Source organism: Pseudophryne corroboree, chromosome 3 (assembly GCF_028390025.1).
Source record: "Pseudophryne corroboree isolate aPseCor3 chromosome 3, aPseCor3.hap2, whole genome shotgun sequence".
NCBI lineage: Eukaryota > Metazoa > Chordata > Amphibia > Anura > Myobatrachidae > Pseudophryne > Pseudophryne corroboree.
The window spans coordinates 470,694,822-470,706,425 of record NC_086446.1 but is presented as its reverse complement, the minus strand read 5'-3'; the positions used below and the strand labels follow the sequence as shown (position 1 = coordinate 470,706,425).

General features: G+C 45.9%; 1 pseudogene; it reads right to left on the bottom strand.

Annotated features, from left to right (window-relative positions):
* Positions 1 to 10,656: 10,656 nt before the first annotated feature.
* On the bottom strand, positions 10,657 to 10,776 carry LOC134895706 (5S ribosomal RNA; annotated as a pseudogene).
* Positions 10,777 to 11,604: the final 828 nt, after the last annotated feature.

The window sequence follows — 11,604 nt, the reverse complement described above, 5'->3', positions numbered from 1 at the left end:
TAACCTATCGTGAGAACTTCAAACCATAAGTGTGTACATAAAACTGAAAGCTACTTCTACAGTACATATAATGCAAAACTAAGTTCTCACACTATAATACAGTCTGATTCAGGAGCTTCGTTTAAATGTTTTTTTTATTTGAAGACAACATTTTCATGGCAAAATATATAACATTGTAACAGTATATCAAGATGAATAAAACAAACTACAGTTTGGGAAAATTTACTAAGCAGCAACTTGTTTCTCAGCGGGGTTGACCCTGATACATAAAAGAGCAATGATAGAACCCGTAACAATGCAACATGGTACTAGATAGGGATGTCCACTCTTGCTGCTTCTTTTTAATTTGTCCACTGACCCATTATTTAGGATTTTCTGGGCTCTTCTTTATTTTAAGGGAATATTTATAGGTGAAATGCAGATAAAATTGTCAGCATTTGCGGACGATATTCTGCTATATATTAGTAATCCTAAAGATTCTCTTGCAAAGATTCCAGATCTATTGGGTGACTTTGGTATGGTGCCAGGATTTGAGATGAATCTATGTAAATCGTGGCCATGTACTTGGAACCGGGGATCACTAGGACGGCCTGGAGTAAGTGATTACCAAAATCCCATATTGTTTATCTAGGTATTACATTTCCGAAAGACCACTCGGAATTGTACCGAGTGAGTATAAAATAAGCAATTACTGCAATTCGTTCTGAATTAGAGGGTTGAAACCACTTGTTGTTCTCATATCTTGACAAAGCTAGTTTAAATAAAATGTACACCTTTCTGTTCCTACTACACTGTATACAGTCTTTATGAGCATTACCCCTGGCAACAAGCATTACACACCCCTACGAACGAGCATGACACCCAAAGCCAGAACATGAAACTACTGGCAACAAGAATTACACACCCCTGGGAACGAGCATGACACCCAGAGCCAGAGCATTGTGGCGTGTGGCAAATATGGTGCAAGGGGCTTAATATGGTGGATTTTTTTCTTTCCTGTGGTGGACGAGGTCTGTTGGTGCAGAGTCAAAAACTGGGGTATAAGGTAGTCTTTTCCTGTGAGACCACACCCATTTTAGAGAGGTCATGCCCACTTTAGCGACACCACACCCCCTAGTTGGTTTTCTTTTAAATGTATAGAAGGCGTATTTTTTAACTGTTCGCACTGGGAGCCGAATTGTCTAGAAAAAGCCTTGCCCAGCCTAACTCTAACACTCCCTGGTGGTGCCGAACCCTAACCACCTCAGTGCAGCCTAACCCTCCTACCCCCACAGCCTAACTCTAACTCTTCTTCCATAGCCTAAACCTAACCTGCCCCACCCGTCGCTTACTGCTCCTGAGTGGTTCTTCGTTCTGGATTCTGGCATTCGGGATACTTGCGCCGGCATTGTAATCCATGCCAGGATGCCGGTGTCGGTATTCCTAACACTTTGATTCTGAAAGCTGGGATCCTGACCACATCCCATATTGTAGATGGCACACCAAAAAAACCTTTACAATTCGTGCAAGCTAGGCAGACTTTCCCAATAAGTAAACTCTGTCCATTTGCATATTTTCAAATACAACATTATGTTAGTTCTGTGTTAACTGCGTTTTCAGACACAGATTGGTCTAATGATTTGGATGGGGTGTTGAGATTTCCGCCAGCCATGAGGAAAGATATCTCTATACACTACATACATAAGATCTCCCATGGATCACTCCATGACTCAGACGGAAATGAAGCAATGGTTAACTGAATTCCCAATGCTTACTTGTGAGATTTTACTTAAAAGTGTGATAAATTTGTACCGTCTACTACCTTCTCTACTACCTTCTGCACAATATCAAGAAATGTTTCTGAATAAAACCCACAGTGACATAACCTCACGGTGACAGCTCGACCCCTGTGAGCTGACTGCTGGGCATCACCTGCACTTGCTGGGGACTGCAAGTATTGGTTTCCGGGACCTTTTTACCTGTCACTTACCATCTGGCTTTGCCCCTAAACAGAGTATAAGTCAGCAAGCTGATCCACTGATGGTGGTTTGTAATGCTTAATAAATTACCCTTATTAATCTGTATAGCACTACTGCTATCAGTTTTATTTTTGAACATACCATATTACCATATGAAGAAGTGGTGAGTGTAACGGACGTGGAGCATAATAACAATTATGACATGGACAGCATATTAGTACCTGGCCTGGATACAGAACAGCAGGGTTGTGGTTTGAAAGAATCCAGGCCCGGTATTTAGTTTGGTCAAGTCTAAGAAACAACAAGCATGATTTCAGACACCTGTCAGTTTGTTTTAAAAAGGGGCTAAGAGGGTTGCGGCTGCAATAACACACAGGTTTCACTGAACCTGTGTGTTTTCGTGCGAAAATTTCTTTTTTTAAGGGGGATCTAATTGGATAGCCTGTAACAATATATCGGTGAAGCATCGAAAAAAATCACGAAAAATTCAAGTTTTTCACACCTGAAAATTTGTCCATGAGTGCTATGTGTGAGCCTGATCTTCTGATACTGTACTTATAGAGACGCATCCTTACACCATTTCTGCTCCCTCTGCAGATGTTGGGATGAGGAACAGAAGTATAACTGGTGACATAGAAATGTGGCACCAATGGAAGCAGTCTTTGCACATGATAAGAAGAAGGCCATTGTCATGCCTGTGCATAAAACAAAAAAATCCACCTCTTATGTGTGGAATTATTTTTACCCAAACCCTGACAACACTTGTCTAACCATCTGTAGCGTTTGTAAAGCCACAGTAAGTAGAGGTAGGGACCTTAACCATCTAGGATCTTCCTCCCTGTTACATCATGGAAAGTTTTTGGATAAATCAGAAACTTTTGGTAAAATAAATTAATAACAACAAGCGGTCCAGCATCGGCTACCTACCTTCTCTTAGCTCAGTCCCAGTTCCTTACATATCCACCGCCAACACCTTTATCATCAATATCCTCACTAATGATTGGAGTTAGTCCCGCATCCAGGATAAGGCTAGGTGACTTTTTTGCCACTTTTGTGTGGCAATGTTTCATAAATGTGCTATAAACTGCTGTGTGCTTATGATCTGTCACTTAGTTCACCAGAAGACTTTGACCAAAACTGCATGAAAACAATATTGTGAGTTGTGAGGGCCGAGGTGGTCAGAATTTACTGGCAATGACTGGAAATGAATGTTATTGAAGCTAATCATATTGTAGGAGCAAAAATAGTCCCAAATTATGTGATTTTAGCTGTATTTATCGGTTTTGGGAAAAAAATACAGATCCAAAACCAAAATACGTGAGGGCAGTTTTGGCAAAACCAAAACTCCAAGTTAATACAGATCCAAAACCAACACATGGTGGTCATCTCACATCTCTACTTTAAATGTTGCCAAACATCACCAGCCAGGACTCGCTGGCAGCTGAATTTTGGACTGTGCTGCAGCCCCACTTCTGCAACTGCAACTGGTCATTTATGATCACAGTTTTGGATACTTGCCTGCTTTTTGTGTCTTCTCTCCAAGGGAAGCTAGGAGAGGAAATACTGCTGGCCACATCATGAGGCAGGGCCAGACTCTTACATCATTAGGCCCTGCCAAGGGGCGTCTTTAGAGAGGAGGAGGCCCGTGTGCACACTCTGGGTGGGCCCCCTCCTCTCCACGGCGCTGTAGGCTCCGGCAAATGCAATATGCCGGAGCCTACTGCGCATGCGCAGGTCTCCGGAAACATGGTGCCCGCCATGTTTTGGAGACATAAGTCGAACTGCGCATGCACGGCGTACATTTTTATGTGTTGTTTTGCCGCGGTAACTGCTGCTACAGCGCCCGGCGGTGGACTTCGGAGAGGTGAGTGTGAAAATATGAGTGCAGTGTGTGCGGTGTGGGACCCCAGGGGCCCACACCGCACACATTGCACCCATGATGGAAACGCCAGTGGCCCTGCCCCATCATGTCAAAAACGAGTTTTATGGTAAGAACTTACCCTTGTTAAAACTCTTTCTGTGAGGTACACTGGGCTCCACAAGTCTGGACAATGGGGTGTAGAGTAGGATCTTGATCCGATGCACCAACAGGCTCAAAGCTTTGACCTTCTTCCCAAGATGCATAGCGCCGCCTCCTATATCACCCCGCCTCCCAGCACAGGAGCTCAGTTTAGTTAACCAGAACAATGCAGTAGCAGGAAAAGAGACGACAATGGTTAGTAGCCACATACACCACACTCTCATGACAAGAGAAGTGTCAGCGGCTAATGCCATATCAACCCAAAGAAGCTAAGTGCGTCAGGGTGGGCGCCTTCTGGAGCCCAGTGTACCTCGCAGAAAGAGTTTTAACAAGGGTAAGTTCTTACCATAAAACTCATTTTCTGCTGCGGGGTACACTGGGCTCCACAAGTCAGGACAATGGGGATGTCCTAAAGCAGTTCCTTATGGGAGGGGACGCACTGTAGCGGGCACAAGAACCCGGCGTCCAAAGGAAGCATCCTGGGAAGCGGCAGTATCGAAGGCATAGAACCTTATGAACGTGTTCCCGGAGGACCACGTAGCCGCCTTGCACAATTGATCAAGGGTCGCACCACGTTGGGCCGCCCAAGAAGGTCCAACAGACCGAGTAGAATAGGCCGTAATGTGAACAGGAGCTGACAGACCAAACTTCATATAAGCATGCACAATCACCATTCTGATCCACCTGGCCAGGGTCTGCTTGTGAGCAGACCAGCCACGTTTGTGAAATCCAAACAATACAAAGAGAGAATCAGACTTTCGAATAGAAGCAGTTCTCTTCACATAGATACCACATCCAAAGACCGCTCTTTGGGAGACAAATCAGGAGAGACAAAAGCTGGAACCACAATCTCCTGATTAAGGTGGAACGAAGAAACCACCTTAGGCAAATATCCGGGATGAGTCCTAAGAACCGCCCGGTCACGGTGAAAAATCGGATATGGGGAACTACAAGACAAGGCACCCAAATCCAACACTCTTCTAGCAGAGGCAATAACCAACAGAAACACCACCTTAAGGGAAAGCCACTTAAGGTCAGCTGAACCAAGAGGTTCAAATGGAGACTCTTGTAACGCCTCCAAAACCACCGACAAGTCCCAAGGAGCCACAGGCGGGACATAGGGGAGGTTGGATACGCAACACACCCTGAGTGAAAGTATGAACATCAGGTAAAGTCGCAATTTTTCTCTGAAAAAAGTTTGGCTGTACTAAACTTGGAAGCGTCATAATGGTTAGATGCGCACCAAACAAAGTAGGAATGCCAGACCCGATGGTAAATCCGAGCAGAGGCCGGTTTCCGGGCCCGCAACATAGTTTTAATGACCTCTTCAGAAAAACCCTTAGCTCTTAAGACGGAAGCTTCAAGAGCCACGCCGTCAAAGACAGCTGGGCTAGGTCCTGGTAGACACAGGGGCCCTGAACGAGGAGGTCTGGGCGTTGTGGAAGTAGAAGTGGACGCTCTGACGATAGGCCATGCAGGTCTGAGAACCGCTGCCGTCTGGGCCACGCCGGAGCTATGAGAAGCAGATTTCCTTTTTCTTGCTTGAACTTCCGAATTACCCTGGGCAGGAGCGACACCGGAGGGAACACGTACGGCAGCCGAAACCTCCACGGCACTGCCAGCGCATCCACGAATGCTGCTTGAGGATCCCTTGTCCTTGCTCCAAAGACGGGAACCTTGTGATTGTGTCGAGACGCCATCAGATCCACATCTGGAAGACCCCACCTTTCCACGAGGAGTTGAAACACTTCTGGATGGAGGCCCCACTCTCCGGCATGCACGTCCTGACGACTGAGAAAGTCCGCTTTCCAATTCAGGACTCCCGGAATGAATATTGCTGATATTGCCGGTAGATGGCGTTCTGCCCAACGTAGAATCCGTGAGGCTTCCTTCATTGCCAAACGGCTTCGAGTGCCGCCTTGATGATTTATGTAAGCCACTGTGGTGGCATTGTCCGACTGTACTTGAACAGGACGGTTCTGAATCAAATGCTGGGCTAGGTTCAACGCATTGAAGACCGCCCGCAATTCCAGAATGTTGATCGAGAGGAGAGATTCCTCCTTGGTCCACCGACCCTGCAAGGAGTGCTGCTCCAGCACCGCGCCCCAACCTCTTAGACTGGCATCTGTCATCAACAGGACCCAGTTGGATATCCAGAAGGGACGGCCTCTGCACAATTGTCGGTCCTGGAGCCACCAGAGCAGCGACAGACGGACCTCCGGAGTCAAAGAGATCATTTGAGACCTGATCCGGTGAGGCAGGCCGTCCCACTTGGCTAGAATCAGCTTCTGGAGGGCGAGAATGGAATTGAGCATACTCCACCATGTCGAATGCTGATACCATGAGGCCCAGCACCTGCATTGCCGAATGTATCGACACTTGCGGACGAGAAAGGAAGCAACGAATCCTGTCCTGAAGTTTCAGGACTTTCTCCTGAGACAAGCACAACCTCTGGTTGTGAGTGTCCAACAGCGCTCCCAGATGACCCATGCTGTGAGCAGGGACCAGGGAGGATTTCTTCCAGTTGATGAGCCACCCGTGGGCTTGTAGAAACCGGACCGTCATATCCAGATGACGCAGGAGAAGATCTGGGGAATTTGCCAGGATTAACAAGTCGTCCAGATACGGCAGTATCCTGACACCTTGACGGCGGAGTACCACCGTCATAACTTTGGTGAAGACTCACGGAGCCGTTGTTAAACCAAAAGGTAACGCCCGAAACTGGTAATGGAGGTTGCCAATAGCGAACCTCAGGTATTGTTGATGTGACACTGCTATAGGAATATGCAGGTAAGCATCCTGTATGTCCAGGGAGACCATGTAGTCCCCAGGTTCCAAGGCCAGAACTATAGAGCGAAGGGTTTCCATACAGAACTTGGAAACCTTCACAAACTTGTTCAGTGCCTTGAGGTTGATAATGGGTCGGGAGGACCCATTCGGTTTCGGGACTAGAAACAGCGGGGAATAGTACCCCCGGCCCCTCTGAGCAAGAGGCACCTGTACTACGACTCCTGTATCCAGGAGGGTCTGTACCACCGAATGCAGAGTGTTTGCCTTTGTGTGGTCCGACGGGACGTCTGTCTGGCAAAATCGATGAGGGGGTCGGTTTTTGAAGGCTATGGCGTAACCTCGAGTGACGACTTCCCGTACCCAGGCATCTGAAGTGGTCTTCAACCATTCCTGGGTATACCCTAGAAGCCGGCCCCCCACCCTGGGATCCCCCGGGGGGAGGCCTGCCCCGTCATGCGGCAGGCTTATCGGTTTTGGCTGCCGGCTGACGGGCAGCCCAGGCTCTTTTGGGCTTCGGCTTACCAGGTTTGGAAGTGCGGGCCTGCTTATGGTATGCCTGACCTTTTGCTTTACCTGAAGGACGAAAGGGGCGAAAGGACGTGCCTTTGGCCTTCGACACAGAAGGAGCTGTATTAGGCAGACAGGCAGTTTTGGCAGTAGCCAAGTCAGCCACTATCTTATTTAAGTCCTCCCCAAACAGAATATCCTCCTTGAAAGGGAGTACCTCCAGGGTTTTTCTAGAGTCCAGATCCACAGACCAGGATCTCAGCCACAATATCCTGCGAGCCAGGACTGACATAGTAGAGGCCTTGGCTGCTAGGATACCGGCATCAGAAGCCGCCTCTTTAATATAGCGAGAAGCTGTGACAATATATGACAAGCATTGTCTAGCATGGTCAGAGGAGATTTCAGCTTCTAACTCCAGGGCCCATGCTTCAATAGCCTCTGTGCAGCACCCGTGAGGGTGCAAATCGCTTTTAGACAACCCTCGACACGTTTATCCGTAGGCTCTTTTAGAGACGTGATGGTAGTGACAGGTAGAGCTGAGGAAACCACCATCCTAGCCACATGCGAGTCTACTGGAGGAGGCGTTTCCCAATTCTTAGACAGCTCTGGCGCGAGGGGATAGCGAGCCAGCATCTTCTTTTGAGGCATAAACTTCGTACCCGGGCTTTGCCAGGGTTCCTGAAGTATATCCACTAGGTGGTCAGAGTGAGGTAAAACTTGTTTAATCACCTTCTGACGCTTGAACCTATCTGGTTTCTTAGGAGGAACGGATGGCTCGGGATCATCCGTAATCTGCAGAATTAACTTAAAAGCCTAAAAAAGATCAGGAACATCTACATGTGAACTACCCTCCCCATCAGCCGTATCTAAGTCAGAACCTGTGGGGTCAGTGTATGTGCTGTCTTCATCAGACGAGATGTCAGTGACAGCAGTGGATTGTGAGTAGATGAGCGCTCGCTTAGAGGACCTCTTGGACTTAGGCGAGCGTTGGTCAGACTTTTTAGTAGCCAGGGACTGGTTCAACTTCTTTAATTTAGCAGATAAATCGTCCGCCCACGGCGGGTTAGCTGCAGGGACCACATACGGTTGTACCGGCATTGGGGGTCCCATAGGGGGTGTTAGTTTATGAACTAGCGTATGCAGAAGCGTGGAAAAAGCGGCCCACGGAGGGTCAGTATGTGCCTCCGTTGCCACAGTCCCACTGGGGGGCAAGGAGCCCCCAGAACCAGAGCCCACAGCTGCTATATTCTCCCCATATGTGCCTGTGGCTTCAGCAACACCAGCAGTGTGTTCAGCCCCAGAACCGTTACCCTCAGAAGCAGACATGATATAACCAGGGCCGTAACTAGGGGGGGGGCTAAGGGGGCATGTGCCCCGGGTGCAGGAATTGAAGGGGTGCCAAGGAGTTATGGAGGAACAGGATTGTTTTTTGTTGTTGTTTTTTGTACCAGCAGTGCTGTGCTGCTCCAGTGAGACAGCAGACTGCTCCTGGGGCAATGTCTCTGACCCACCTGTCTGCCCACAGTTGGCTCCGACGCTGTGCGGATGAGCTGCAGTACCTGTTATCTCTCCTATGCCGGCTACTGTCTTAAACTTTCTTCTTCACCATTGAGAAGACACGCTGTAGTGTAGTGTTGTAGTTCAGCAGGGGATGTTGTACGAGTGATGTAATGCAGTGGATATGGGAATGTAGTGCAGTGATATAGTGCAATGTATGGGGACTCACAGGGGGGCATGTAGTGGAACACGCTGCTGGGGGGGCATGTGACGCTTAGGGCATTTGGGACACATAGTGGAATATTGTCCAATAGTATCCCCCTTTTTTTCACATTTTTTGATAAAATTATTATTTTAGTCTGACAGTGTTTGTTTGCATGTTTTTTTTTTTTATTATTTGTTTTTTTGGGGGGAGAGAGGGGGCGTCAAATTACCGCCTTGCCCTGGGTGACGAAAATCCTAGTTTCGGCCCTGATATAACTTGCAGTATGAGGTAACACAGTACAATTATTAGCAGCACTATATCCCTAAACCCAAACCCCTGCGCAGTGTAGTCAGCACCAGCAGAGATAAAGGAGAGATATGGTGACTAAATCACAGAGAAAAATACGTAATACAGTATATCTTTGTGAAAATCCTATATTAAATAACACCTGACGCACCAAGCCCCCTCAGGTTATAGAATATAGGGATAGCAAGTTGAGTGAAAGACACGAGATGGACACCACTCAGCTATCAATGCACACACAAATAGTCACAGTTTGTACAATGCAGAGGTTATTACTAACAATAATACTGCACTGGACTAGCTTACACAGCTATATAGTCAATAGATATAACACTACACAGTAAGAACTGGATGTATATCACAGGGTAATTGTACTATAAGAATTAAAAATAAGATACCTTTCAGTGCATATAGGGCTTATCATAAAGGTAAGCATGGTGCTGATAGGCCGTGGGTTAGAAGGCTGTTGATTTATGAAGTGTGAAAGAAACCTTTATGGGAATGCATCTCATTTAGCACAGGTCAGTCACTAAGAGTAGTGACCTTGGGAGTCATCTGTGGAAACATTAATACCCGCTAATAGATATGTTGTATATTATGTTCTCTGTTTGAGGAACAGGAATACACACGGATCTGGAACTTGTATATAGCAGCGCTGGAAGATCGCCTCTTTTTATTACTAATTGTACTATAAACCCCTGACTAAATGCACTCTCTTACTAACACTGACTAAAAAGGCAGGTAGAATACTTAAGTGTCATGTAATGGGAATTGGCATGGAAGCCGCACAGGTTATATTAATTAATTAATGAGGTGATATAATGAATGTCTTCCGACTTTTAATATACAGGAAATTCCTTTATTAAGGTATTCATTGGCAAGAAAAGGTTGCCTATTTGATGTGTTTTGGATTACCATCGGCGGTGCTCCCCAGAGTCTGGATATATAACATGAACAGCAGAAGAAAAGAAACAAATGACTCTTTTTGGGAAGCACTCTTATTTTGGAAGATTAATATGTTACATTGCAATACACAGATAAGATTTATAAATTTTATTTAGTACTATCTAAAAATAGCGGAGTTTCCTCTGAAAACGAATAATTAAAATGCGAAAATATATGGGCTATACATCTTATGCATTTATTAGTTAAATACTAACTAAAGAAGGGTGAACTAGCTTTAGCTATAGTTATAAAGAATTTGTGCAATATTTGTATGAACCCTCATTCAGCCTGCATATATCCCATTGGGAAGAAATAATCGCAGGGAATTAAATCATTGGTTCATTCCGGTTTCCCATGCACTTTCCCAGTCCTCTCTACAATCCAAAATAGAATGCCCTAAAGGGTTGATATATGCCTTGATGGACAATATTGTCTTGCAGCACCAGGATGTTCCCAAGTAGTCCCCTATCCTGGTACTAGTCCGGCCTTCCACTGCTTGGCTTCCAAGTTCGGAAGGGTTTGGGCTTATCCAATGGAGTATGGCCGCAATGTAGTCCTTATGACACTGCAACACCTGTTGGGCTCCCATTAGTAGGATACTGGTGAATTGCCATTGCATATGTGTGAGGACTCAGCAAATATGTATTTAGAGCTGACCGTCTAAATTCCTTCTGTATGATTGTTTGAAAATGAGGCGAATAGTGCAATTGACAGATATGTATGACCTCCTAGCTATTACCGTATCTCACTTCTGCTTTTCATCCATCATACCATTTGGCATAGGGTGGAGAATGAGAGTGTGAGTCACTAGCGTGAGGTCAGAAGGAAGAAGAAAAGAGCAGTCTTGGGTGCTGTGCCTACTAGTAAGACTCTGTTGCTATTGCCTTGCAGAGCCTATACTTTAGTGAGTCCACAACAGACGACACACTCTTGAAAAAGTATTCAAAGTTGTCAATTAAACATTTGAATGCACCTGTAATATAAATTAATGACACATGCCTCCCTTGTAGGAGATATAGCACAGTTTATGTCACATAGTCTGGTACTATGCATATATGGTAGATATACAGTATATACCAGATAGAAATAGCATGTGTAGGTTATAATACCCTGTTACCAAAACAATTGTTTCAGCTTTTACTGCCCCTGCAGTTAATATGTATCAGATGTAATCTGCCATATGCAGGATATCTGTAATTAGTACTGCTTGTTAAATTGTCCACATAGGACTTCAAATAGTCTAATTATAAAGACTAGCAAATTCTGGGTCTATCAAAAAACCTGCGCATTTGATATAGCAGTAAACCTGTGTGGACCTTATGGCTTGTGTCCCCTAAAAAAAGGGGGATACAGCACACTTATGTCACACAGTCAAGAAA